Source organism: Nomascus leucogenys, chromosome 22a (genome assembly GCF_006542625.1).
Source record: "Nomascus leucogenys isolate Asia chromosome 22a, Asia_NLE_v1, whole genome shotgun sequence".
Classification (NCBI taxonomy): Eukaryota; Metazoa; Chordata; class Mammalia; order Primates; family Hylobatidae; genus Nomascus; species Nomascus leucogenys.
In genome coordinates, this window is record NC_044402.1 from 117,501,201 (window position 1) to 117,524,967 (window position 23,767).

A 23,767-nucleotide genomic window follows, 5' to 3' on the forward strand; every position below is an offset into this window, starting at 1 on the left:
ACTTAGAGAAGGGACAAACTTCTTCAGAGAGCCACTTAGTAAATATTTTTGGCTTTGCAAGTCTCAAGGGCTTGGTTGCAACTGCTTAACTCTGTGGTTGTAGCACAAAGGCAGCCATTGACAATAGAAAATGAATGGGCGTGGCTGTGTTACAATAAAACTTTATTTGAAAAAACAGGTGGATGTCTGAATTTGGCTGGCAGGTTGTTACTTAGAGTAATAATATAAAATTTCCTATAAATAACTTTATTGAAGGAAAAAAGGAAGTCCATTTAAATAAAAGTATTAACTAAATAGCTGTATAGAAACCATATGCAAATTCCTAATGTTGGTTAGTTCTAATGTTTCTTGTAACACCTGTGGTCACAGTTGTGAGGGTGAGGGAGGTGGAAGGGAGAAAACCTTTAATTTAATGTTACCAAACAGGGTGGGAGGCTCACTTAGATATTTCTGAGAGCTTGGTAGGGCCAGAGTTCTGCTTTTTCTCCCCTTGCTATTCCTTCATCCTATATTCTTTTCACTGCCAACTCTGTTCCTAGAACTAGTGGTTGTCATAAAATGTTCTTGCTTGGTTAGCAATCTGTCTGTGGGGTTTAAATACCCCCAAGTTGGTTGTGGCCCCACTTACCTACCTCATAAATATACCCTGAGCTTAAACATAAACATGGCAGGGCACTGAGGAGGTAGATGTGGCAGAAGGTGACAAAATTAGACTGAGATTCCTGAACTTTTAGGAATGAGAATGGCTTAGGTCTACTGGGCACTTAACACAAACCAGGCCTGCTCACATGTATTAGTTGATTCAGTTCTCACAGTCATCTTATAATAATAGTATTATTTCCATTTGCAGATGAGACAACTGAGGCACAGGAGCTAAGTTAGTTGCCCAAGATTATTCAGCTAGCAAGAGGCAGAGTTAGGTTACCAACCCAGGTCATCGGCACCAGAGCCATGCTGCTAACATGTACACCTGTGATGATATGCTACAGCATTCCACGAGATAGCAATATCAGTGTTTCCTAGGAGTCCGAATCAATTCACTATTCTTTCTCCATCACCTTTTTTTAACACAAATCATGTATTTATTTATTCATTATTTTTATTGAGGTGAAACTCACATCATATAAAATCAAACATTTAAAAGAATACAATTCAGTCTAGGTGCATTGGTTCATGCCTGTAATCTGAGCATGTTGGGAGGCTGAGGCAGGAGGGTCACTTGAGGTCAGGAGTTAGAGACTAGTCTGGGCAAATAGTGAGACTCTATCTCTACAGAAAAATTAAAACAAAAAGTATACAATTCAGTGCCACTTAGTGCATTCACAGTGTTGTGCAAGCACCACTTCTCTTGAGTTTCAATCTTTTTTTTTTTTTTTTTTTTTATAACCCCAGGAGAATATTCCATATCCATTAAGTAATCCCTCCCTAGTCCCTTCTTCCCCCTACTGGCAATGTAATCTGCTTTGTCTCTAGTGATTTGGCTTCTCTGAATATTTTATATAAAAAGAATCATATAATATGTGACCTTTTGTGTCTGGCTTCTTTCATTTAACTTGTTTTAAAGGTTTATCTAAGTTGTAGAATGAATCAACACATTGTTCTTTTTTGTGGCTGAATAATGTTCCATTGTGTGGATATACTACATTTATCCATTTATCTGTTGATGAATATTTGGGTTGTTTCCACCTTTTGGCTGTTGTGAATAGGGCTGATATAAACATGCATGAACAAATACTTGTTTGAGTATCTATTTTCAATTCTTTTGAGTACATACCTAGGAGTGGAATTGCTGGGTCACATAGTACTCAATGTTTAACTTTTTGAGGAACTGCCAAACTGTTTTCCATAGTGGCTGCACCATTTTACATTCCAAATGAAGTAGGAGGTAGGATTTGACTCTGGACTGAAGACTGACTGAAACAGGGAAGAGGCACCAGCACCATGACAGTTTAGCATTTCCATGGCAACACTTGGAAATTACTGCCCCTTTCCATGGCAATGGCCTGGAGGTTACCACTCCTTTTCTAAAAATATCTGAATAACCTGCCCCTTAGTTTGCATATAATTAGAAGTGGGTAATTAAATATGACTGCAGAACTACCCCTGTGCTGCTACTTTCAGCACATTGCCCGTGGGGTAGCTGTGCTCTGCAGGAGCAGTCATGGAGTTGTCACACTGCCTCCTCAATAAAGCTGTTTTCTTCTGCCACCATCTCACTCTTGAATTCTTTCCTAAGTGAAGTCAAGAAACTTCCTGGGCTAAGCCCCAATTTTGGGGTTCACCTGCCTAGCTCATATTTCTCCACATCATTATCAACACTTGTTATTTTGTCTTTTAATATATTAATAGATATCCCCGTGGATTTGAAGTGTTATCTCATTGCAGTTTTGATTTCCATCCCATTAATGACCAGTTATGTTAAACCTGTCTTCATTGGCTGGGCATAGTGGCTCATGCCTGTAATCCTTGGGAGGCCAAGGCATAGGATTGCTTGAGCCCTTGAGTTTGGCTGTATTGAGCCATGATTGTGACACTGCACTCCAGTCTGGTGATATAGCAAGACTCTGTCTCTAAAAACAAACAGACAAACAAAAAATCTCAAAACATCTCTTCATTAGCTTTTTGCTCATTTGTATATCTTTTTTGGAGAAATATCCATTTAATACTTTAATTGGGTTGTATATCTTTTTATTGTTCTGTTGGAAGAATTCTTTGAATATTCTGGATGTTAGAGCCTTATCAGATATATAATTTGCAAATATTTTTTCCCATTCTATGGGTAGTCTTTTTACTTTCTTGTTAATGCCCTTGTAACTGCATCAGATGAATGTGGTTTAACTTTTACGTAGGGAAGTTGTGAATTGTTTCTCAGTTGCTGTGGACCCCCCAGGTTGAAGTTCATGTAACCTGAGCATGCCCAGATGAACCAAGTGTGCAACCACAAGGGAAATCTAAGTGCTTGGACCAAGGAATGGGAATAGAATTAAGAAACGGAAACCATACATAGCAGGATCTAGTCAGATCCTGCTTCCCGGCATCACTTCATTCCAAGATCCAATCAGATCCTACCACCTTACCCTATCCTTATAAAACCTGACCCAGACCCCAGCTCAGGGGGACACTGCTTCGAGAGCTACCCGCTATGTTCTCCTTACTTGTTGCAAGTAATAAAATTCCCTTCTAAATCCTCCCTGGCTGTGGCCATTGGGCTGTCGCCTGCTAAACAACGAAACCTCCCCTGTTGTGTGGGTAACATCTTTTGTTGCACCAAAATTTTTATTTTTCTGAAGTCCAATTTATATTTTTTTTCTTTCATTGCTTGTACTTTTGGTGTTAAATCTAAGAATCCCCTGTCAAATTCAAGTTCATGAAGACTTACCCTTATGTTTTCTTCTGACAGCTTTTGTTTCAGCTTTTATATTTAGGTCGTTGCTCCATCTCCGTTGATTTTAAGAGGACTTAATACAGACCTGGTTAGGGGAGGATGGGAAGACTTCAGCAGAGCCACACCGTCTCAAGTGAAAAAACATCAGTTTGGATTTCAGGCCCTCCCTACTGTAGTGTGACCTCATTTCATTAATGACATCTACAAAGACCCTGTTTCCAAATACGGTCACATTCTGATGTTCTGAATGGACATGAATTTTGGTGGGGACACTATTCATACCAGCATGCCCCTCTAGTTAACTTGAGACAGAGGATAATGGCTGCCTCCCAGACAGTAGGAGAAGGCAAAATCCCTGTAGAAGCAGCAGCTTAAACAAACTCTCAGTTGGGAGCTTGGTGGTTGGGGTGGGGAGAAAACAATGTGAGTACCAAGGGTAGCAGTATGATGTGACAGTGGCAATCGCCAAACCACAGCTCCTTTCAAGGAAGTTTATGAGTGATAAATGCCGCTGAAGACTCTGGGCAGTGTGCAGAGTTGGAGGAAGGGGGACCGGCTAACCAGGCTGTGTGTGAGAGCAGCCTTTAGTTTCTTGTCCTGCTTTTAATTTTTGTATGTGTTAGCCTTTTTCCTTGAGGCAAAGCATACATACAGTAGAGGTGCATAAAGTGCACTAATCTTAACCATACAGCTTGGACGATATTTACATAGGCATGTGCTCATGTAACCATCATCCAGATGAAAAAGCAGCATGCTTCCAGCACCCTGACAGGTACCGCAGTGTTAGGGTCTGGTTCATGGCAGTGTGACCTCTCTGATGCTCAAAAGGGCTTGCATTTGGTTTAATGTTCTGCTGTCACTGTCCTGGCATTTTTGAACAAGGGGCCTTGCATTTCCATTGTTCACTGGGCCCAGGTAACCCCTATTCTCTCCTTTCCATGAGTACAAATATTTCAAGGTTCAGCTGAAGTCCTACCTCCTTCAGAAAGCTTTCCCTGACTCCTCTCTGCTCTCTGGGTCAAACTGCCTGTCCTCAATTTCTATAGGGGCTATGCCTGACCAACACCACTCAGTACTTGGTCACATGAATTACACTCAGCCCTTGCTAGTCTCTGTTTTCTGTGTGCATGAAAATTTTGTCTCGCTCATCTGGTTATGAACTGACTGAAGCATTGGGAGAAGCTCCTACTCCTGGGCGCTCTGTTGTGGAACACTGAGAATTATTGGGATCCATGTTTCATCTCTTCTTTTAACCTGCAAAATTCCTTTATTTATCTTGATGTCCCACAGCACACCCAGCCTAGTGTCTCTGTCAAGTTCAATAAACTGTGGCTGGCCTTTTACTGCTCTTTCTTCCTGTCTTATTTCTGACCAGGTGGCTTTGCCGCACCCCAGGGTTCTAGAGTGTTAAGGCAGGAAGGGATCTGAGACTTATCTGGTCAAATCCATCTGTGAATGGAGGAGACTCCTCTAGGTCTAGTGTCTTGCCCAAGGTTACACAGCTAGTGAGGGGCACTGCAGGAAGGACAGAACATTTTTTTCTGTAGCTGCCTCTACCCCTTTGTCCCTTCCTCTTTACAGATGTGGACCCCTCCTGTGAGTGCAGGTGGGAGGTAGCCCTCTCTCTGCCTGGAGCATCTGACCTGATTCTCCCTGAGACCGGCAGTCCATCACTGGATTGGCTTCCGGCTTCCTCTGCAGAATGGCTCCCTGGAGCCTCCCTGAGAAGTTCAGGAACCAGCTGCCTGTCAGCCACCTTATTAAACCGGTTTCCAGATGTCTCCACCTCAAACTGAGGAAGCAGGAGGAGGGTGAGGGGCTGGGAGTTTTGTCCCTTAAATGAAGTCAGCCAGATCCCTAATAAATAATGTCATGTACCGATGGAGCAGGTGGTCATGGGAGATGATGTGATGCAGAGGAGGTCCTCATGAAGCCATGTGTGAGGGTGGGAGAGGCCGACAGACAGGCAGAACATTTGGGGACAAGGACAAGAAGAAGAGATAGATGAGCAATTAGAGACTGAGAGGGGGGCAGGGAGAACCCATGAAAATGTGAATGTATGAGAGAGAAACAGGACAGAGAAAGAAAAGAAAACTGAAAAAGAGAGATGGGGAATGAGGGCCCAGACAAGGCTATTTTGCCTAAGATTTTCCATTGTGTTGATCTGCCAGGGTCTGTCTCCATCAAAATTGCTAATAAAGTTCACAGCCAACCCTTGAGGCCTTTCTGTATGCCAGTCCTGTGTTGCGTGCCTTATAGGTATCCGATCATTTACTCTTTGCCATAACCTCAGGAGGTAGCCCCTGCGATTATGCCCATTTCACAGACAAGGAAAGTGAGGCTCAGAGAACTTATAGAACTTGCTCAAGGTCACACAGTAGATAAGTCTGGTTCTCACACTTGTACCCTTAACCACTCCACTCTCCTTAGTGGTAAAATTTGGGGGAGCAGTCTTTCCAGGCTTGGCTCATTCCACTGCTCGGTACAGGGCTATAGTGGGTTGGCACAGCCTAAACTTAATATCATCCTTAGAGAGTAATTCTGAATCTATCTGCATATGGGCACAGGCAGAGAGACACAGAACAAGAAATAAGAACATATTATTTCTTCCAAGCACTTGTTTTGGAATATGCTGCATTTAGCCAGTTGGGTGGACTTATTTTCTTTTAGCTCATGAATGAACTGACTGCTTCATGTGCCTCTTTTCTGTTTGCATTTATGCATTGTATTAGTCTGTTCTCATGCTGCTATAAAGAACTGCCGAGACTGGGTAATTTATAAAGGAAAGAGGTTTAATTGACTCACAGTTCCGCATGGCTGGGGAGGCCTCAGGAAACTTACAATTATGGTGGAAGACACCACTTCACAGGGCAGCAGGAGACAAAATGGGAGCCAGCAGGGGAAATGCCAGAAGCTTCTAAAACCATCAGATCTCATGAGACTCACTCATTATCAAGAGAACAGCATGGAGGAAACTGCCCTCATGATTCAAAAAACTTCTACCTGGTCCCACCCTTGACACATGGGGATTATTACAATTCAAGATGAGATTTGGGTGGAGATACAGAGCCAAACCATATCATGCATATATGAGAAACGTGGATGCATTAGTTTCCTGGGCTGCCATAACAAATTATCACAAAATTAGTTGTTTAAGACAATGAACAACACGAATATATTCTGTCACAGTTTGGAGGCCAAAAATCTGAAATCCAAAGTGTTGGCAGGACCACACTACCTCTGAGGGCTCTAGGGAAGAGTCCTTACTTGCTTCTTTCTGGCTTTCAATGGCTTTTTGAGCATCTTTGACATCCCTTGGTTTGAAGCTGCATCACTCCAATCTCTGCCTTTGTCGTCACATGGACTTCTTCCTTGTGTCTCCTCTCTGTCTCTGTATTCCAATTTTCTTCTCTCTCTTTTTTTTTTTTTAACCAGTCATTGGATTTAGGGCCTACCCTAATCCAGAATGACTTTATTTTAACTAGGTTACATCTGCAAAAATCCTATTTTTTTATTTATTTGTTTATTTTAACTTTTAAGTTGTGGGATATGAGTGGAGGACATGCAGGTTTATTACGTAGGTAAACGTGCCATGTTGGTTTGCTGGGCCTATCAACCCATCACCTAGGTATTAAGCCCTGTATGCGTCAGCTATTTATCCTCATGCTCTCCCTCCCCCCACAACCCCTGACAGGCCCCAGTGTGTGTTGTTCCCCTCCCTGTGTCCATGTGTTCTCATTGTTCAGGTCCCACTTATAAGTGAGAACATAAGTGGTGTTTGGTTTTCTGTTCCTGTGCTAGTTTGCTGAGGATAATGGCTTCCAGCTCCATCCATGTCCCTGCAAAGGACATGATCTCGTTCCTTTTTATGGCTGCATAGTATTCCATAGCGTGTATGTACCATATTTTCTTTATCCAGTCTATCATTGATGGCCATTTGCAAAAACTTTTTCTAAATAAAATCACGTTTATAAGTATTGGGGGTTAGGGGTTGAACATATATTTTTGGGGGACACAATTCAAACCACTACTATGGGAATATATGCAAAGTATAGGTGATAAAAAGATGAGAATAAAAGCAAATGCAAAGGATGAGTGTGTGGCAGATCAATGCTCAGGCATTTCCCTTAAATGTGGAATGTTAAACTATTGTTTATACCTTCTGTCTAGTCCTTGATGCCTCCTCTTTGCCCCACCATGTGTTTCTATCTGCCTCCTTCCACCTCCCAGACACCATCCCTAAGTTTTTAAATATGACCATGCTTTGGAATTGAGATACTTCCAAAATTATTCAAAATTCTTAAAAGGACACCATTTTGGGGCAAATACTCTGTTTTACCCAGGGGCAGAGCTGATTCTTGTCTCTAATCCTGGATTCATTTCCTGGATCAGAGCTACCTGCCTAGCTGGTGTGTAAGGAATACAGTAAAATGGCCTTAATGTAAAATACAAGCACCCACTGACTTACCAGCAGGATCTTGTGTGATGGGGTGCTCTGAGTGCCTCATTCACCATCGATGATGAACTCAGGATTTACTGGTCTCCAAGGACTCTTCTTAAATCCAAAATAATCCTCTAGTGTTGGTTAGACCCATTTCTATGGGAAGAATATAAATACACTGGCAATAACTTTTTGCCCAGAGGAGATCTGATGACTCATGCTACTGGGGATTCCAAGGAGTGGTCTAGCTTCAGGTATAGCTGGACCCAGGAATTCATTGATGTCATCGAAACTCCCTCTCCCTTTATTTGTGGAAGCAAGATGCCCCCATGGGTTCTAGAGAAAGACAGTACATAGCACATTTCAGGAAGTGACTGTTAGTGCAGCCTGGGTCTCGTATCCATCACAGGCACAATCTCAGTGGCCAGGGAGAGGGGATTTTCTGATTGCCAAGGGCAGAGTCACTAGCCACAAGGGACTAGCAAAATAGTTCTAGCTGCTATAACAACAATCCCTGACAATCTCAGTAACTTAATATAATGGAAGTTTACCTTTTAGTTATTGACACAGTCATATTGGGAGAACATTCTTAAGAACACAGGGTAAGGGAGGTCCTGCCATCTTTAACATGTGGCTTCCAAGGTCACCAAAAGCATCAGTATCCAGCCCCCTAATAGGGGAAGAGAAACTGGACCATCATGCATGGGGTTCTTTCAGGGACCAGGTCTAACATTTCATTGGCCAGAACTCAGTCACACGAACAGATTGTAACGTTGTCTGGGAATGCAGTCTAACTGTGAGCTTGGCAGGAAAGGACACAGGTTTTTTAAATGGCTAGCCATTTCTGCCACAAGTCATAATGCTGGGCAATGTTATCAGAGAATGAAGATGAGTCCCAAAGAAAAAGTTTCAGAGCAGATTAAAAAAAAAAGTCCTCTGAACTAACTCATGAGATGTTTTAGTCTCATCTGACTTTGCTGCTCCTAGTTCTAATTATATCTGGTACAGATACTATTATCCATTGCTGTATGACCAACTATCCCAAAACTTAATGGTTTACAGCAAGTATTTTGTTATATTTTATTATATTTCTTATATATTATGATTTCGTGGTTGGGAATTTGAGCAGGGCTCAGCTGGATGGTTCTTTCATTCTTCGTGGTGGCAACTAGAGTCACTCATTGGCACACAGCTGGCAGATTGGTTGGTTTGGCAGGTCCAAGATAGCTCCACTCACATGTCTGGTGCCTTGGTGGGACTGGCTGGATGTCTGGGCTCACCTGGGTCCCTCTTCCTCTCCATGTAGTCTCAGGCCTTGCCATGTGGTGTCTGCAGCAGGCTAGTCAGATTTCTTATATGGTGGCTCAAGGCTCTAAGAGTGTTTCAGGTGACACAGGAAGAAGCTGCATGGCTTCTAAGGACCTGGTCTCCAAAGCCCTGGAGTGTCACTTAGCCACATTCTATTGGCCAAGTAAGTCTTTAAGGCCAGTCCAGATTCAAGGGAGGAGAACTAGACCTTCCTGCTCAATTGTGGCAGTTTTAATCACAGATCCTTTCCAGTCACGTGACTTTTTCACGTGGCAGATGTGAATTTGGGGGTCTTCTCTATGAGAGGCTGCAGGATATAAGCCTCAACTGTTTCACTTACTGCTAGATGTTATGGCCATTTAGCTCCTGGTGTTGCAGTTCTTGTCTTGAGCTGGGCCTCCAGAAACAGGATGCCATATTCTGGAACATGAGACAGGTGTTCTGGTTTAGAGACATGGGACAGAATGTCAGGGACCATGGACCACACGGATGTAACAAAGAACAGGGACCCACCCCCAGAAGTGGTATCTAACTAAGCTCAACAGCAGATATGATAGCCACTACTTAAGTACTAGGCCTTATTCTAAAGTTACATGTACTAACTTGCTAAATATTTTCAGCAGCCCTATATTTAAGTACCACATTTGTGCCCATTTTATAAAAGATGAAACTCAGGCACAAAGAGATTAAGCAACTTGCCTGGGCTCATACTGCTGCAAAATGAAGAACCAGTATTCAGACTCAAGCAGCCTGGGTCCTGATGCCATGGGGCCGGAATAAACTGCTAAAACTAGTAATTGTCCCTGTAACACTCAAGAGCCCTGAGGTTTACTGCTATTAGCTGGGGGCTCACAAGTCTATCATCACCACTACTGAGTTAACTGACTTTCTGTAGGAAACCAAGTGTTCTTTTTGTGAATTTGTAGGTTTCTGAGCTAACAAAAAATCCTTTTCTTCAGCTACCTGTTAAAGTCAGGGTGACTGGGCATACCTATTCATTTCCCATGGTGTCCTAGGACTCATATGCAAATTAAGCAAAAATAATTCTGAGTTACATTGTAGCTTTGTTATTGCAAACCTGGGTTGCTGATGTAAAGTCAGACAGTTTTGTTGAGGGTCCAGTGGGTGTGTGTAGCAGTGCTAAGCACCTTAATGTGGAAATCGGAGATCTGAGTTTTCTTCTCTGAGTCAGCAGTGTCAAGAAGCCATGCAAAGTCCAGACTTTCATAAGAAAAAGCTGATGTGGGATTCCTGTCTAGGCCTCCCATCTCTCCTAATCCCACATCCTGACCCCTCCTCCTGGCTGCGTGCACTTTGCATTTGCCCTTCTAAACTCATTTCCTTCTGAGAAAAACACAGAAAGCCCCTTTGGGAAGAAATAGTCTGACTCTTCCAGGCATTTTCTGGGATTGGATAGTTGAGGCTGCTTGGCAGAGGTGAACATTATGGGCCTGGCATCACGTAGGATCTGTTTTTGGCCCTCCAGCCGTCTCCTTCCTCCTACGTGGATGGCAGATGGCCTGTATTTTTAATAATTAAAAAAAAAAAAGTAGGAGGGAAATCAGGCTCAGCAGGATGAATTTGGAACCATCCAGGCAGTGCAATTGAGCTGTGAATTCATTTGTTTGGAAATTGGAAATGGTGTCTTCCCATTAAGCAGGCCTGCGGCCTCAGCCATTTCCAGGAAACTTCGAGGGCCCTGCATAATGATTTTCATCAGCAGGTCTCTGCTGGGGGTGGTGAATGGATGGGAGCCACTGGCAGTCCCTGGATCTTGTACTCATAGGACTGTAGCTCCCAGGGGCCATGACGGATAGTCCGTGAAACCTTCACCCCCTAATCTATCCTTAGCTTCTCAATAGCCCTGGGAGGCAGGGATCTCAGATGATTACACCAATCAGCCGGCAAGACCCGCTTTGGGTCATTTAGAGATAAAGAGGAAATGTCCAGCTGTAACAGAAAAGATAAAGGCATCTAAGAAGAGATGGTGGAGGTCTGAGACCCTGTTGGGTTACACGGTAGAGTGTGGGACTGTTAACTTCATTTGTTCCTCATTTAGTGGGGAATGGGAGGCATGGAGGAGGAAGTGCCAGACTGGAATGCAGAATCCCAGGTTCCCTGGCCTGGTACCCCGAGCTTTGTGTCCCTCACCTGGTCATCTTCCTTTTCTAGGTCTCAGCTTTTTTTTTTTTTTTTTCTAATTAAATTTGTAAAAGAACAAAACTGAATTCTGCGAGAGGTCAAGAGAGCTGAGAAAGGTTGGAGAAGCAGCCTTCCTGTATATAACCTGACTGTCTGCTGAGGCATAGAAAAATCTCAGCAGCCAAGAAGGCTGTGAGGCATTGGCAAGGTGACCAGAGAAGCGACTGCGTTTTGTTTTGGAAAAACCACCAGTAAACACAGGCAGCATGAAAGAGGTTGGGTAGGCTCAGATACATGGGTTCCAAGGTCATATTTTCATCCTCAATAGGCTACGAAACAGCTGGGACCCCAGAGCACATTTCTCCAATTCTCTGTCCAACTGCTCCCCTCTCTGTCAGCATTCCCCTTCCCTGCTTGCTTGACGCTGTGTTGGGATTTCTAGAGAGTGTGTTGAAGCAGCTCTGATGGTGCGAGGGGCTGGCTGAGCAGAGCAGCAGTCCTCCCGGCGCCTGTTCTGTCTGGTCTGGGAGACCACTGCATCTCAGAACCTCAAGTTCTGGCAGGAAGGGATGGGATGAACATTCCAAGAGCACAGGGAGGAAGGAAAGCTACCCCCTTGGCCTCTTCCCCCAGCTTTCTCGGTAAGTCCATGCTGGGTCCCACTGACCAGCTGCCACCAGGGGCGAGTCAGCCCAGCAGATGGTGTGAGGCTGGGCTGGGAGGGGCATGTCAGCCAGCCGTGTTACCCTCCGTAATTTGGGGCGTTCTGTTCCCAAAGTTCCCTGCTCTCCCTCTCCTCCCCCTGTCCCTTCATCATCCAGCCTGCTTCCCTTTCTTTCTTCTTTCCTTCGTCTTCCTGGCTCCCTTCCCCCTTTCCCTCCCCATATTCTCTCTGTCACTCCCTTTTCTTTATATTGTTTTAGCCATTGCAGAGTTTGAAAAAGAAAGTCCTTCTGGCTATCCCTAGGAAAGGGATGGGCCCAAGTTAGAGGTAGGACCCTTCAGGTAGCCACAGTGTTAATATGAGGAGGGCCAAAGGGGTCTGTTTCTTGGCACAACGTATCCCTAGCCAGAGAGCCACGGGTTTAAGGAGTCCCTTTCTGCACTTAGTGAAAACCTCAGCTTAACACCCATTGGCCTTGCTGTGTTGAAAACAATACTGTTAGCTTCGAGCAGAGGCCAAGGTCTGCCAGTGGATCAATTTCTGCCTAGAGAAGGCCCAGGTGAAAGCTCCAGTGCCCCAGGGCTACTTTCCAGGTTACAGATGGTTCTTCCCCCTGCACTCTCCATCTCCCTTACTATTTGGAAGGGAGCGTGGCAATTCCTGGGTCCTCGCCCATTCCTTTCCTGCTGCTGAAAACGCCAGGATGCTGGCTGGGCAGATTGGTTGAATGTGCTAGGTTGTTTATCTTCTCTCCTCTTTAGAAGCCTTGCTTCTCTAGGAGACTGGCCAGGGTGATGACAGCACTAAGGGTGGTCCCAGACCCTCTTACTGAGACTCAAGCCTCTCCTGCTCTGTCTGTCCTCCTTCCTAGAGCCCCCATCCCACAGGAACAGGTGCAGCCAGCACAGTCTCCAGGCCTTTCCTCCAGAAATCTACATGTTTTCAATCCAAATCAAGAAGCCAGAGGCAGCTCTGAAGAGAAGGAAAAGAAAGGGTTTGTTTAAAGGAGCCCAAAGATAAGCTGCTCCTACTTTTCCAGGACTCCTCTGGACTCCTAGATTCTAAACCTGTACAGTCCAACAGAAGGCTCTGCAGTGGTGGAAAATGTCCTGTATCTGCATTGTCCCATAAGAAGCCACTAGCTGCAGGCAGCTACTGGATACTTAAAATGGGGTTAGTGTCACTGAAGAACTCAATTGTTCATTTAATTCTGAGCCATTTAAATTTAAATAGCCACATGTGGCTGGTGGGTGCCATATTGGGCAATTCTAAAACATTAGGGGAACTTGGGGAATAGTAGTAACCCATTAGTTGAAATAACATTTTACAAAACTCTCTACTCAGTTCCTTCCTTCCTTCCTTTTCTTCCTCTTCTTCCTCTTCTTTCTTTCTCTTTCTCTCTTTCTTTCTTCCTCTTTTCTTCTTTCTTTTTTTTTTTTGGAGTACAGTGGTGCGATCTTGGCTCACTGCAACCTCCACCTGCCAGGTTCAAGTGATTCTCATGTCTCAGCGTCCCAAGTAACTGGGATTACAGGTTGTGCCACCGTGGCTGGCTAATTTTTGTATTTTTAGTAGAGACAAGAGTTCACCATGTTGACCAGGCTGGTCTTGAACTCCTGACCTCAGGTGATCTTCCCACCTCAGCCTCCCAAAGTGCTGGGATTACAGCTGTGAGCCACTGCGCCGAGCCTACTCAGTTCTTTTTACAGAGAGCTCAGTTTTCTGGCACAGGTAAAGAACTCCATAAATAGATTCTTTCTTTTAATCAACAACAACCACAAAAAAACCCTCGAATGGAGATACTGTTATCATCCACATTCTACAGAAAAGAAGAGGAAGGGGAGACACAGGGAGATTAAATTGTTTGCCCAAAGTTGCTCAGCTAGTTGGTGCTAGGACAGAATTTGTGAATGGCCGGCCTGACTCCAGAGCTGAGCTTTAACAAGCACACCACATATCACCCAAACTCCCAAGACCAGATTCCAATTCTGCCTCTACCACTGGTTGGCTCTGTGGCCTTGGTCGTCAGTTCTCCACTTTTGGCCTCAGGTGGCTCATGTATGAAAGTAGGGTGTGGAAGTGATGTGTCCTAGGTCCTCTTTGACTCTGAGAATGGATGCTTCTGCTTGCCTGAGCTCAACTGGGGTCACATGGCTGTGTCCAAACCCACTCTTAGAAGGACATTCCATGGTTTGGAACACCATGGCCTTCTGTGAGGATGGTAGCGTGAAAAGAAGGACTGCTTTCGGCTGGGGGTATGGAGGAGGGCTCCAGGGGCAGGCAGGATTTGAGATGGGTCTGGAGGATAGGGAAGGCTATGGATGGGCAGAGATGGGGAGACAGGCTGGGGCAGAGACACAATGAAGACAGACAGGAGAAGAGGCCCATTTGAGGGAGGGGCACATCATGTTAGGTGACTCTTCTGAAACCTCTTGTAGAAACCCACTTAAGAAATTTTCCTCCAAGAACAAGGGAGGTAGCAGGAATCCCAAAAGTAACCAAAGGTGAGGGTGAGAGATGTCTAATATCTGTTTTGCTTCCATCAAGTGTGCACTGTACGTCTCTTCTGAGCTGGCTGTAATATAAATAGTTAGATCTATCCCCCTTCCTTCCACCAGCCAGCAGAGTAGTCCCTGGGGGCTGATGGTGCATTAGGCATTTTCTGCTAAGCCCGTGTGACTTTCAACATGTCCTAGGACACAAGGACACATCCACCCTGCCCTGTCTCCAGGCGCCCAAGCTGTTGTCTGAAATTGCCCAGACAGCATTCTTGGCCCCGACACACCCACCCTTCTCTCACTCCCAGACTGTATTATTTATCTCTGTGGAGCAGCCTCCACTCCCTTCTTTCTGGCAGATACTGGCACTGCCTGCCACTAGAGAAGTCAGGTTGTGACCTCAGCTAGGTCCTGTGATCTAGCTGAATCCTGCGCTTCACCCATGTAGGAGATTCCCTTGAGAGTTTTGTGTGTGCTGGTCACTGTGCAGAGCCCTGCAGGGAATCCCCACTGAATAAGCAAGGTCTGCCTTCCAGAAGCTCCAGGGCAGTGTAGCTGAAGGGGTTCCACCTCAGATACCTAGATACGCAGTAGATAATGGAAGTGCCTGCTGTGAGATAATAGGGAACAGTGGAGATCGGCAGAATTTAAGCCCTGCTTCATCTCCTTATTTCCAGTTCATTACTACACTATACCACACAAAAACGCAGGCAGAATGTGCTTGGTGCTCTTTTTTGCAAAGACAAGCTAGAATCTGGATTTTAAGTAGAAATTTCCCAAGTTTTAAAAAGGGCATGCTGGCCAAATAAAACTCATCTCTTGGTGATAAACATTCCTGTTTCTTTCTTATACAGTGGCTCATCTCATTCCTTCCTTTCTTCAACCAGTCAACAAACACATCTTCAGGAATTTGCCAATCTCTGGAAGTTGCCCTTCCCTGTTTGTGCCCACATTGACACCGTTTTCCTGCTTCAGTGTAGACAGAGCCTTGTTTGCACCAGAGCAGTTAACCGGATAATTATCTCCTTGGAAAATTAGTCACAAAGACCAAGTCAACACGAGCAGTGGGCACATGTGCATTGGCTGCTCCGGGATTTTCGAGGGGATGGATTTCTTCTGCCCTCTCTCTCCCTTGCACACAGGGTCAGAAAAGGACGGTGGTAACTGGGTTTCTTAGATTATGAAACCTGAAATTTCTGGGTAAAGGCAAGGTTGAGAAGAGGGCTTAGGGCTCCCCCAAAGCCCTCCACTCACAAACACATTAGCATTTATGTAAAAAAAATTGGACTTTTAAAAAATAGCATTGGTTGTGCAGTTAGTGCCCTCATGGGATTGTAGAATATGTATTGTGTTGTGTTCTTGACAGGTGTATTAGTCAGGGTTCTCCAAAGAAACAGAACCAACAGGATGTGTCTGTGTGTTTATATGTGCGTATGGAGAGAGAGAGAGAAGCAATTGTAGTGGCTGGCAAGTCCAAAATCTGCAGGGAAGGCCAAGAGACTAGAGACTCAGGGAAGAGTTGATGCTATAGCCTTGAGTTCGAATGCAGTATAAAGGTAGAATTCCTTCCTCTTTCCTCTTAAGACCTTTAACCGATTACATGAGATCTACCCACACATGGAGGGTAATTTACTTCACTCAAAGTCTACTGATTTAAATATTACATCTAAAAATACTTCTCTAGTAACATCTAGAATGGTGTTTGAACAAACAGCTGGACACCAAAACCTACCCAAGCTGATACATAAAAACTAACCATGACAGTAGGGTAGCCCTCTTGGATTAAATTCTGTCAAAGTGTTTTAAACAATATAACAAACAACCTAATGCCTGTAAAACGTTGTTGGATAGATGTGGCCAGTGCTCATCAAGACGATTGTCCAGGTAATGTTCTTTCCAGTGTTAGTTCATTCTTTTGATTCTTTTTGTCATCTAATTTATCAAACAATCACAAGTTAATTTAGTGATTAGCTCAAACTGAGGTAGCAAAGACATTTTGTTTCCTATGACAATTCTTTTCAATTGTTGATGACTACTTTGTGTACTAAATGTGAAGGAGCTGTGGGTGAATTCAGCTCAGAGGGGAGGAGTGTTGTATTTGAATACTCATGTCTGTGATGGGAACAGGCATGGAAGTGGTGGTATGTGTGCTGTGTATATGCCATCTACCATCAAGATCAAATCTTCATTAGAGAAGAGAGGGAAGATCAGAAAGAAGAAATCATTTGAGTGAGCTCCCCCAACAAGTAAATATCAGGTGAGGAGGAGAAACTAGAAGTCAGGTCTTCTAACTCATGGTGCAGAGTTTCCCTATCAGACAAGGAATATCTAATGTACACACTTATCAAGGGACTAATTATCCAAGTAATTTTCTCATTTCCTCCATGTCTTATTTGTTTCATTAGAAAAAAATTTTTTGTCTCCTAAAAGAAGCCTATGTATTGTGTAACTAGTAAACTGCATCCCAAATTTGGATCTCTCAAATTTTCCTTTGAAGACTGGGCACCGTGAGTCACATCTATAATCCCAACCCTTTGGGAGGCTGAGGCAAGAGGATTGCTTGAATCCAGGGGTTCAAGACCAGCCTGGGCAACATAGTAAGATTGCCCTCTACAAAAAATACGAAAATTATCTGGGTGCAGGGGACATGCCTGTAGTTCCAGTCACTTGGGAAGGTGAGGTAGGAGGATTGCATTTCAAGGCTGCAGTGAGCTATGATTGTGCCACTGCCCTCCAGCCTGGGCAACAGAACAAGAACTTGTCTCAAAAAAAAATATTTCCTTCTATGTATTTCAATTATACTATACCTCAACAAAATTTTATAATCTAGAATGGTGATGTCCAATATAGTAGACACTAGCCCCTTGTGGTACTGAGAACTTGAAATGTAGCTTGCTGAGGAAATAAATTGAAATGTTCTTTAATTTTAAAAAATTAAATTTCAATAGCCACATGTGACTAGTATTGTATTGGACAGTCCAGAACATTTTGATTATTGCAGAGAATTCTATTGAGAAGTACCAACCTGAAGAAATGTCTAATTCATTTTTTCTTTCTTTGCTTTTTCTGTTCCTACTAGCCTAAATTTTCAAGGCTTGACATAAATAAGACTTTTTTTGTAGCCCCAGTGCCCAATTTCTTTTGACCATCTCCTCCCTTATTTTAATTTATTTTACAGCTTCCCCTTAGTTTGGGTCCTAAACAAGGCTGGGCTCGAGGTAGAGTCTTAAGAGTCATGTGGCAAGCAGTCCTTTCTTTTTAAGGCAGAAACTGAAAGGCAGAGATGTAGGTGTTGGTAGGGAGAGACCTTTTAGAGAGAAGGGCAAGGCCAGTACATTTTTTCTGGTAATATGGTTTGACTGTGTCCCCATCCAAATCTCATCCTGAATTGTAGTTCCCATAATCTCCACGTGTTGTGGGAGGTAATTGAATCATGGAGGGCAGTTACCTTCATGCTGTTCTCATGATAGTGAGTTGTCACGAGATCTTATGGTTTTACAAGGGTTTTTTCCCCTTTTGCTCCTTCTTCTCTCTCCTGCCACCTTGTAAAGAAGGATGTGTTTGCTTCTCCTTCCACCATGTTTGTAAGTTTCCTGAGGCCACCCCAGCCCTGCAGAACTGTGAGTTAATTAAACCTCTTTATTTTATAAATTGCCCAGTCTTGGGTATGACCTTATAGCAGTATGAGAATGGACTAATACATCTAGTCAAGCTGAATTTTTGCATCTTCCTGATTGTGAAATGCCAAATCCTAACTCCTAATCCATTTCTATACTTCTTAGTTTAAATTTCTTGATTCTTTTTCTCTCTCCCTTAGTCAGCTCAAGCCTTAATAGTTTTCTTTCATGCTTTGTCCACTATCCTTCAGAGCTTTGCTTTGATATGAGGAAAGGTTTCTGAGCCTCCTCCTCTGTCATCTTACCACCCTGTCCTTGCTTTTCCTTTCTTCTGTGAACTTGTCCTCTGTTTTCAAGGTCAATACTGTCCCTTAGCACAATATGTTAAGAGCACAGGCTTTCCACCCCAGCTCTGCCACTTATACCTGGATAATATAGGGCATGTCACTTAACCACCCGGTGCCTTAGTTGCCTCATTTGTAAAATGAGAATGATACTAATGATAGTATCTACCTCCTAGGTCGTTTGGAGGATTAAATATATAGTGATTTGTATTAATCTGTTCGCACACAGCAATAAAGGACTGCCCGAGACTGGGTACTTTTTAAAGAAGAGAGGTTTAATTGACTCACAGTTCTGCATGGTTGGGGAAGCCTCAGAAGACTTACAGTCATGGCAGAAGGGGAAGCAGGTATGTCTTACATGGTGGCAGGTGACAGAAAGGTGAGCAGGGGAAACGACCACTTATAAAACCATCAAATCATGTGAGAACTCATTCACTATCATGAGAATAGCATGGGGGAAACCACTCCTATGATCCAGTCACCTCCCACCAGGTCCCTCCCTCTACACATGGGGATTACAGTTTGAGATGAGATTTGGGTGGGGACACAAAGCCAAACCATATTATGCTTAGAAAGCATGCCTGGCATTGGCAGGTCCTACATAAACATTAGATAGAATTGCAGGTGTCTATGTACTTGTTTCTCTACCCCAGTAGATGGTAAACTCCTTGAGGGCAGGGGCTCAGCATGATTCCTGGCAGGTAGGAAGACTTCCATAAATATTTGCTTAATGAATAAGTAAGTAAATCACTTGGATCAGATCATCACTTTCCACTTCTTTCAAATGTCTCTGCATGAACTTTCAGATCAGATCCAACCCTCGACTCCTGGCTTCTGCTACTCAGTGCCTCTTGTTTCTGTGGCCTCCTTTGTCTCTGTTTATTCTCTTTTCTGAGTTCTTCTGCTGATGAGGTCTTGTAGGGGTCATTTAATCCATTCCCCAATTTTCGGCAAGTTCTAACATTCATTCACTGTCTTCTCTAGCTTGGAAGCTGGGCCTGGGGAAGACATCCAACACAAAGATTTTTTAGAATTCCCCAAACAGGAATTCTTTCTCCCTTTAGGAAAGTCCCAGGGATGCAGACATGAGGGCATTGGTCTGTCTTCCATGATGCCATTTCCTGGGCACTGAGGCAAGGAAGTGGGTGGGGTAAGAGGAGATGGTGTCACTGGCCCCGTCCTTGAAGGATGGGTAGGGGGCACACCTTCCTGCCATATTGGCTGTGATTATGTTAACCTAATCGCCTCGCCTTCTGGTTTTTATCATGTGGCCTGCCTACCTTTCCTCCCATCTTCATTCCTGGCACGGAGGTGGTATTGTCCTGTCTTTGGCCCTTTCTGAAATATCAAACCCCATTGCATCATGGTGCCAACCAACAGCTTGTTCAAGCCAGGAACAAAGAAACCATAACCGCTTCTTAAATTCTCCAGAATTTTCTGTTCCAGAGACACACTCCTAACTGTGTAGTGCCAACGTGACCTTTCATATGCAGTACAAATGAGGAATCACTTCAACCCACAGCTCTCTGGGCTCAATGTCTAAACCATTGCCTGTCCTGACTGGTAGCTCTAATGAATTGTAACTTTCTTCAGACCTCCTCTTATGAGATCTTCTTTAGCAACTTCTCTTCCCCCAGCCTTCTGCTGCCCCTGTTTTCCTCCTGGAAGCCACGGTTCTGACATAAGTTCATCTCTAGAGAGTGAGCAGCCAGAGAAAAGCCATGCTTGATATCTGATGGAGGTTGACAGTGCGCAGTTGACTTGGTTCCAGGTGCAGCTTCCTTAGCTGGTTGAGGTTGTTTGGCTCAGGTTATTGACTCTAAGGGTCCCTTTCACTTCTAAGAAAGCCAGAAATATCTGGATATTAGGCATATCTTGTCTGTGGCAAAATCCAGTTTCTTTCCTCCCCCCTTCCTCCCTCCTTTCCCTACTCCCTCCCTCCCTCCCTCCCTCCTTTCCCTCCCCCTCCCTCCCTCCCTCCCTCCCTCCCTCCCTCCCTCCCTTCCTTCCTTCCTTCCTTCCTTCCTTCCTTCCTTTCTTCCCTCTTTCCACAATTATTTATTGCCTAGCTGTCGTATGCCAGATAGATGCTGAAGAAACAAAATAAAATATTCCATTGGTCTCAATTCTTGCTCTTAGAACTTAGATCAGAGTGTGAAAAACATACTTAAAGGCAGAAACTATAAATGAATATAAAATTGCAATCATTGAAATATACACAAGATGCTATAGGAGCCCACAAGGGGTGGCCTAAGCCAGACTGTGCAGAAGGCAGTTGTGCATAGAGGAAAAGTGATTCCCAAACACTGGTGTCTTATATAAAATTATGGTGATATGAGGTGGTAAGGACAATAATGGTAAAAGTTGCTGTCTTTGTATCCATATCTTCATTTGATAAGATCCAAGAGGGGAAAATCACACATCAGTCCTCTAAAATTGTTAGAAATGTTACTGATCCATGAAACCTCAAGAGTTTAGGAACCTCTGGCTTAAAGCATGAATCAGAAGTAGGCTGGCAAAAGATGGAACATTTCTGGCTGAAGACACCAGAACTGGGTCACTGGTGTGACGTTCTCTTGGCTTACTCGGGTTGTACTGGGTTACCCCTGGCTTACATTGTTCTACTTTCAGGACATGCACCATGTGGCTCTTCCTATACAAAGATGGTGTCACAGAACCAACACCTGGGGCATGCTTTGTATTATTTCCCAGTAGAAGCAATGGAATTTTTACTAAGCCTTCCATAATTTCACACCTATTCTTCCTGTTGACCAAGGGAATGCCTTTGCAGGAGGGAATGCCTTTGTGAGTTGGGATGGAAAATGAAAACGGTTTCCAATGGGGATCAAATTCATGACCTTGGTTCGTTAATATCCTTCACTAAGGAATTAGCCCACCCAATTACATAAAAGCTGTTTGTTCTAGGCACAGCTACCATCATGGCAGTTGTGGAAGTAAACACTGACCTGGGACTCACAAAATTGTGCTGTACTTATGGAACTCACTGTTTCCCAGCTGTGTAGCCTTGACTGTGTTGCTCCTCTTTTCTGCCTTTGGGCTTCTCATCTGAAAGAAAGAGAGCAGAATAGCTTTAGATTAGTGGTTCTCAAACTTTAATATGTAATATAACCACTTGGAAGGCTTGTTAAAACTCAGATTACTGGGTTCTACCCCCAGAATTTCTGGTTCGGTAAATCTGGGTGGGGCCTAGGATTCTGTATTTATGAACATTTCCACATGATGCTCATGCTGCTGGTCCAAACACTACACTTTGGGAAACCCTAGATTAGACATTCATTCAAATCCTTCATCCCTAAGGTGATATTAGTAATTCCTATCTTTGAAAAGTTTATAATCTGATTAGCATTTTACCTGTGGGAGGAAAGAGATTGATGATGTAATTCTCTCAGGCACCTTCTGTGCACTCATGACTGCAAAACAGAGAGAGGAAGGCTACCATAGTCTTCCCATCCATGCATCCCTGAGAACCTTTTTGCTGTGCAGGAGCTTTGATTCCTATTAAGTCACCCTGTGTGGCCAAATCTACTATATGTGGTTCCAGGGACAGGGACAGTCTAGGAAATTCAGAGCAACAGATGGTAGTAAGTATCCTTCCTCCAAACACTTTTTTGGGGATGACTGGTGAAAATGATGATGCAGGGAGAAGCCTGTTTCTATATACACATCAGGATGGATGAAGCAGTGCCAAAGATGATTAGATTAAATTAGATCAGATTAGATTGGATTAGATTAACCTGCAGATTAGTGTGCTCCCGTCTAGGTCACCATCACCTCCTCCATGTTCCCAGCATAAACGTTTTGTTGTGTAATTCTCATCCCATCCTCCAGTGGATGCTGGACCAGAAAGCAAAGGCAGACGTGGGTCCTAATATCTTCAGTACAGCCCAGATCCAGATGGTGTTGGAGATGGGTGGGCATCTAAGGACAGGGTTTAGTGGGCCATGGTAGAATGTAAAAGCATTTATATTCATGAAGGGCTTTTTTAGGTTTGGGGAGTACAGGAGAGAGTGGGACTATGGTACCAATCTGGGGGGCAAACAAGCGGTGGCTTGGAATAGACGTGTGTTGGTCAGCTTTTATTCTCCAGCTCACATCCTCTTAGCCTGTGTTTCTGCTTTGGCCATTGCTTCAGCGAACAGCTGTGTGCAGATGTGGCCTGACCATGATTCCCCCCAGGTACCTCACTTACCTCCTGCCTTCTGCCCCAAGCTTCCGTCCTGTGGTATGGGAATCCTGGGGTGAGCCTGCTAAGACAGTCTAAAGTGCTCAGAAGGTAACATTTTATGGGGCAATCTTGACCAATAAAGGACCAGAGCTAAGGGATAAATACTCATCTTTTGTGGTTTCAGGCAATCCTGAAGCACATAGTTCTCCAGGAGATCTTCAGGAGGGCTTAGCTGTAGTTGCCCGCAGAAACCTAAACAGAAACCTAAACCTAAACAGAAACCCATCCTTGGATTAGCTTTTCTTCTTTCCCAGTTTTATCCTCCCAGGTTCTTCTCTTCTGTACTCTGGGATCAGTTCCTCAAAATAAACCACTTGCATGCAAGTTCTTGTTTTAGGCTCTGCATTTTGGAGGATTCAAAGTTAGGGTAATTAACATGTTTCAGATGTATGGCAACATTTTAAGATGAGTATGAGTAGACAGCTTAGATTTTTTTTTTTTTTTTTTGAGATGGAGTCTTGCTCTTGTCACCCAGGCTGGAGTGCAATGGCACAATCTCAGCTCACTGCAACCTCCGCCTAAAGGGTTCAAGCAATTCTCCTGCCTCACCCTACCAAGTAGCTGGGATTATAGGCATGTGCCACCACACCCGGCTAATTTTGTATTTTTAGTAGAGACGGGGTTTCTCCATGTTAGTCAGGCTGGTCACAAATGACAGCTTAGATTTTTTGAGCACTATTGATGTTCCAGTCTATATCCTTGCTTTTTAAAAATTAATATTAATTTTTATTTCTATTAAAGCAACACAGATATAGTTTATGAAGGCAAATAGCACAACATGATATATAATAAAATGACCATCCCCTATCTTGCCCCACCTCAGTATCATCCCACTTACCAAAGGCAAGCAAGTTTAATTCTTAGCAATGTTTCTCTGTTGCTCTAAATACCATCAATGTATCAATTTTAGGCATTCATTTTTAAATGCCTGTTATGCTGGGTGAAATCTTAGCTCTTTTATATGCACCATCCCTCCCCATTCCACCACTTTAATTATAATTATTTTTTATTAAATTATGAGCAGTGTTACATTATTACAACTACATGAATATTGTTCATCGATGATCCAAGTAGTGGACTATGATTGTGACTCCTTTCTTGTATACCTTTTTGTGTTCTAGA